This window comes from Schistocerca serialis, chromosome 5 (assembly GCF_023864345.2).
Source record: "Schistocerca serialis cubense isolate TAMUIC-IGC-003099 chromosome 5, iqSchSeri2.2, whole genome shotgun sequence".
Taxonomy (NCBI): domain Eukaryota; kingdom Metazoa; phylum Arthropoda; class Insecta; order Orthoptera; family Acrididae; genus Schistocerca; species Schistocerca serialis.
The window spans coordinates 419,773,534-419,780,335 of NC_064642.1; positions in this window are offsets into that span (position 1 = coordinate 419,773,534).

Below are 6,802 nucleotides of genomic sequence, written 5' to 3' on the forward strand. Positions count from 1 at the left end.
TCAATGATATAGAACAAGATGTAGACGAAGAAGACAACGATTTTTCAATAGCCAGTGATGACAATTCTGCTAGCGAACAAGAGGACCATTCAGAGGAAGACCTTCAGGACACTGGTGATGAGGACCTTTCTGTTTCTCCAACAAAATACTGGGTGTTAGTTCTGAGTGGTGGTAAAGAAATATGTAGATATCAGTGCTGAATATTAATTTTGCAGCCTTTCTTTCCCTGGCTATCGAGTTCAGTTTTTATATGCAAGTTTAAATTCCGGAAGTTAGTTTTATGCGAAAATTTGCTTTCTACAAAGTTACCATAATTTTTCAGAACGTAAAACTCAAATGGTTCAAATGTCTCTGAGCACTATGGGACTTAACATCTGAGGTCATCAGTCCCTTATAACTTAGAACTACTTAAACCTAACTAACCTAATGGCATCTCACACATCCAAGCCCGAGGCAGGATTCGAACCTGCGACCGTAGCGGTTGCGCGGTTCCAGACTGAAGCGTCTAGAACCGCTCGGCCACACCGGCCGGCATGTAAAATTCAGTTCTCTAACAGTTCGTTTTCTGTACTATTGAAAAAGCTTCACAAAAGTATGAGATTTTTGCTTGATACAAAAATAAGATAATTCTGGCCTTATTTAGTGCAATAAAATCAACAAGGAGTATTTAAATAACACTTATAAAGTTGTAATTATAAATGTTATATGACATAAATTAAAGTGTCAAATGATTTATAGCTTAAATCTCGGTTTAAAGTCCGCCCCGATAGCTGAGTGGTCAGGGTGGCGGTCTGTAAGGCCAAGGGGCCCGGGTTCGATTCCCGGCTGGGTCGGAGATTTTCTCTGGGTGTTGTGTTGTCCTCATTATCATTTCATCATCACCAGTGAAATGCAACGGGAAACCATCACTGGAATCACTTCCCTAGACGCTTATGCGGTGGACGTCTCTGGCGAGGCTCCCCCCATGACAAGACCTGCCGTAAGGCAGAACACAAAGTTTGGTTTAAAGATAGGGGTCTCAGAGACCACACCTTGTCGTACACGTTACAGAAAAGTCACCTCGTGAGTTAACGGTTAAAGCACATTACGGTTATTTTAAAGTGCTTCCGAGAAAATGATAGCGTAACAAACTGAGGAGCGTGGTATGGTAAACGCATGTCTTTTTTTTCTCCTATTTGTTTTTTAGTTTTGGGCTTCTTAGCACGCGGCCCAACACGGTTAATGCGAGTGCGTGCGGAAGTGATCATAGCGGGTCACTGCATTCGACTCTGGCGTGATCGCTGAGATATACAAGCCACTGACACGATTCGAGGATGACAACATTATCCTGGTTGCGGCTCGTGCTGGCGGGTGTGTCGTGCAATAGACGCTCCGCCGTTTTCGTGCCGTGCGTGAGGCGCCGGATCGCGCAGGTGTGCAGGTGTGTGGCTGTGTTCCACCAGGCGACCTTATTTCGCCCCTTCATTTCCGCCAAGCCTATGCCGGTGTGCCCGCAAAAGACAAACGACGGTCGACGTTCGTCTCACGAAACATCGCACTTGCGGCTGTAGCGTGGGATTTACGTGGAACGGGTTTGGGCGGGGATTGTGCAGACTAGGAGCTCAATTTGACAATTACTTTATCAAACATAAGAACTTCAATTAACAGAGTAGAAACCCATTTACAACAGAACAAAATAAATTTATGTAGTCTGAAAGAACTTTAAATAGGACTAAAATGACCAATAGCACGGCTATCCTTACAATAACAACAGAACGAATTCAAAAACAGTACAAGTTCAATATTGCTCTATAACAGATAACCAGGCATCAACATGAACAACGTACAATGTCTGTCACTCGGCCATAAGCAGAAATAAGAACAGTCTGAAAAGCTTGTAAGGGTGTTACAATATAGGTTGTACTGAGGAACACTTGTTAAGACAAAATTTCGATACGTTACTTCGTTTTCGAGTTAATTAGAACAAAAGATATCCACCAAGACGCTGCGTGCTCATATTCAAGCGGCCCGCCAGAGGCGATGAATTTTAAATAAAATATTTACTAATTTTTTGTAGTAGCAGTAATCGCAATTTCATTAATTTGCAGTTGTTCTGGGCGGGTGTTTGGTTGCTGCAAATACCCTTGTTGTAGTTAGGCTTTCCTTTCTAAAATAAAGCAATAATTCTACTGAATCACTCTCTATAATTTATTCATTATCAAATCAGATTATAATCTTACCGCTGTTACTACTCAAAGCTCACTAAAAATAAAGACTAACTGCGCTTCCGCATAGCCGGTGCATAATTAATTTATCTGCGGTACTAGCCTACGCTTGTACACTGATTTCAGACTATAAGATTCTAACATTCAAGCACAATTCACATAATTATTATAAAATACGATTGATTTTTTTATTTGAACATAGTTTTGTAGCAGAGTTACGAATTCTCTTTTTTACCATCATAATTTTGCTTTGCAGATCATACTGAAGTATTGCAATTAATTTTAAAATGTTCAAACACAGACAATTATTTCCGAAAATATTTCATTATTAGCGTTTAGCAAGAATTAATTTTGTAACAAAGTAGTCTGTTCCTTAACAACACCTACTTCTAATTACACAAATAACTTGATAACAGTGTTGCCTTCTCGATATCTATTAGTGCTTTAAATTCTTTCTATGTCAGTTTTACGCTGCATGTTAGCAAGTATGACGTAAATTTCCGTCAGGAAGTATAAAATTCGTAATTTTCAGTAAAATAATTACTGTATTACTTGGTACAGATACACGTATAACATGTGTTTTGAAGCTAATTTCACCACGAAAACAACTTGAAGATAAAAAAATATCCAATTATAATTTTAATTATTGCATGTCATTTCAAACTGTGAGTTTTTGTTGAAGGGAATATATAATATAAAAATTGTTTTAAAGTAATAGAAGAACATTTATTTGACTATTTTTATCAAATCAATTTTAGGATAATTATATCACAGATAGCATGTTAATAACAGGTTTCTTTTATAAAAGCAGCTGATAATGGTAATTTTTGCTTTCAGATCACGTAACACTTCTGAACAATACTACCTATCACAGGGTGCTATTTGCAGTTTGTACTGCCAGTCACACGACACTGCAGTACTTGAAAACATTATCCCAATCAGAGATACCAGTAAATACGTATCTTCCAACTGGTTAAAGCAACGCGAAGTGTGTAAATCAATTTTTGAATCATGTAAAAGATAATGCTCAATTTTTTCATTGACGTACAGTCATCAACAATGGACTATTGTAAATCATAGGGTGTGCTAAACCTTTTGTTTCAAAATCATACAGATGGAAAACGATCCTTAACTGAGTGCTTTGAGGTATGGAACCAGTGGTCGGTACTGGAAATTCAGTTTTTGTTGATATAAACAACTTCTTCATTATATTGACAAGCTTATAACAAACGTTCAAAGCGGTGACGCATTACAATGGCGCATAAAATAAAACACACTTTTCTCAAATATTCCCGTTGTCTGTCGTAGATTGAGGTAGCTAAGACCCTATGAACCAGTTGGTTGGTTGGTTTATTCGGTGGAGGGGACCAAATAGCTAGGTCATCAGTCCCATCCGATTAGGGAAGGATAGGGAAGGATCTCGGCCGTGCCCTTTCAAAGGAACCATCCCGGCATTTGCCTGAAGCGATGAGGGGAAATCGCGGAAAACCTAAATCAGGATGGATGCAAGAGGATTTGAATCGTCGTCCTCAAGAATGCGAGTCCAGTGTGCTAACCACTGCGCCACCTCGCTCGGCATAAACCACGTCTTCTTCAGTAATTTACAATCTGACAATGAGTGTATTTCGTTCCGGCGCTCAGTCGCTCTGACTGATCTGCAGCAATTTGCGGAAGGGTTGCACTTTTGTCACTTTGTACAATTCTCTTCAGCTGTCGTTGATCCCATTATCGCAGGATCTTTTTCCGGCAGTAGCAATGTCGGAGATTGGATTCCTGATATTCTCGGTACACTCATGGAATGGTCGTATGGGAAAATCCCCACTTCATCGCTACCTCGGAGACGCTGTGTCCGATCGCTCGTGCTCCGAATGTAACACCACGTTCAAACTCATTTAAATTCTTATAACGTGACATTGTAGCTGCAGTAAGCGATCAAATAACTGGCAGACTCTTGTTGTCTTATACGGGCGTTGTCGACAGCAACTCCATATTCTGTCTGTTTACATATCTCTGTATTTGAATACGCATGCCTATACCAGTTTCTTTGGCGCTTCAGTGTAGATGCTGCAGCCGCTGAAAAGAGCTTCACGACTGAAATATGCATTGTTATTCTACATCTATACTCCGCGAGCCAAGATTTAACAGTTAGAACTTTTGCACTCTACTACGTTGCTGGATAATTTATTGATAGAACTCAACTCTGGGTTCAAACCCGTTAAGCACAATTGCTTGCCAGTTTGCCTGTGGCAGGTGTGTAACTGCTATTTCATCAAGACTCTCCACAAGGTACTTTTCAAAGAGTGCGTTTCACAGCAAAAATATTGGTTGAATGATGTTTGATTATTTCCTCCACAGTTCTCCTCCATGACGTCTCTGGTCTTCCTCGTTTCCCTTTACCCTGTAGGTTCCAGCAGAGCGCTTGCCTCTCTACAGTATCCTGGTTTTTTCGAATGTTGTTTCCGACCGGCTCTACCGCGTTCCCTTGACTCTTAATGATCAATCTTGTCCTATACTATCCAACACCATAACCTTAAATTATATTGAGTAAACGTCTCTTTGGCGGACACGCTGGACAGCTCTCTGTAGCTTGAATGACCTACTTTCTAGAAAGACCCTGTCCACGACGATTGTTTTCAATAAGGATGACGTCTGATGCGAATGCGCACCAAAAATTAAATGCACATCTGTGAGTTCCTACGACGTGTCTTGCTTTACTTTTGACAACCAGCGATGAACTGGGAACAGTAGCAAATACCACTGTGGGCACATCGTAACAGCTATGTATATCCTTGAGGTAACACGGCAAACGTCGATGCCACAGGAAATTGTACGAGGACTAGCCATAACGTTTTAATTATCACCTCGAAAAAATAAAGCTGCGTAATTAAAGTATTGTTTGTGTGCAGATATAGAGGGTGCTTTAGGAGGAGAAGTACCTGATTTGAGGGGGGACTGTACTGCTGATTCTGAACAAAGAAGTACAAATGAATATGTGCCCTTTTCGTAACCGTATCCGACATACAGATGTTTGAAACTCACGGACGTCAGTCGCATGTCCTTCATCAGCGCACACACCCGAATACAACCAGAGCTACATTATGCTACGAGTGTTATCCTTACTGACAATTTCAATGCGCTCCTCACAAAGTAGGAACTTCCGGGTCTTATTTTACATGCGTGTGCTCAAGTAAAGAACCGCACGAATAAGCTGAGACCAGGAACACGGCATTTGTTTACAAGAACTGCAAATGCATTGCAGTTGACGGTGGACTTTTTTTTAACATTTTTGTGAAGAAATATACACAGTTAAACAAAACATTAGATCACAATGTTTCATCTACTACGGCTCATTTTTCTTGTTCCCATTATTTTCATTAGTTTCCCCGAAAACTGTTAAGAACAGCATATATGTTCATACGACATTTTTTGTTCAGAGTAACTGATACCATCAGCCCTCAAAGCATTTACCTTTGCTCCTGACACATCTTGTATGTCTGCAGTCATAACACACAATGAAATCCTCGCATCACAGCAGAGTAGCATGCTGCTAGACGAACCAAGTTATCTTGTTATTAAAGAAAGGTTTTGTGTGTTATTTGGTTTTATACATTTTACAGGGAACAAGACTGTAGCTAATATTTTAAATCTGTTATAATTGACTTTTCCTCGAAACATTTGCTACTCATCTTTATGTACGATAGTGATAGAAGCTGAAGAAGTGAATTGAAATAAGTGCCAGGACTTGAACCCAAGTCTCCTTGCTTACTAGGCAGATGTGGGAGCTATTACACCACCACAGAATTATAGCTAACATCCTTGCAGAGACTACTCTAGCCCAAGTCCGTCTCTAACACAAGAACATTTTTTGTTCAGACTCACCGACACTGTCAACCCTCAAAGCATATATCTTTCCTCTTGCCTCACCTTGTATGTCTGCAGTCGTAATATACAAGAAGGGGAAAATAAGATGAAGATGTGATTTGAAGTTTGGGTTCGGGAGGGAGCTGGACTAGAGTCGTCCGTGCAGCTCTGTTAGCTATAATGCTGTGCTGATGTAATGGCTAGCATACCTGCCTGCTAAACCAAGCAGACCCGGGCCATAGCACAAATTTTTGTTCATTTCTTCAGCTTCCATCATTAAGATCTTAAAATTTTATTTTTGTTACGGGACCACAGCCTCAAGGTGTTTTGAGGATGAAAACACTGTCCAAGTAGGCTGCATTATTTTCACTAGCCGTGCACGGATAAAAAATAGAATACAGGCTACTCGGACCATATTTTCACTCTCAAAGCTGTAGCTATTCGTGCTGGATTGGCGCAGGTGTACGGCACCACCATATGACCCGGTGTTTAGGTGTCGCAGACGTTCTCAATGTGGTCAAACAAGTCTGAAAGACGAAGAAGCGAGTGGCGGACCGTCTCTCTGTGAAGAACGGTGAATCGCAAGAGAAGTGGATGCCTCGGTGCACGAAAACCGGTCGGTCACAAGCGAGGTGATAGTGGAAACACTAGAAATTGTCACTGGATAATTTCTCAACATATTGCAAGACGTTTGTAAGAAGAAAGTGATCATCACCCACTGGGTTCAGCGACTGCTC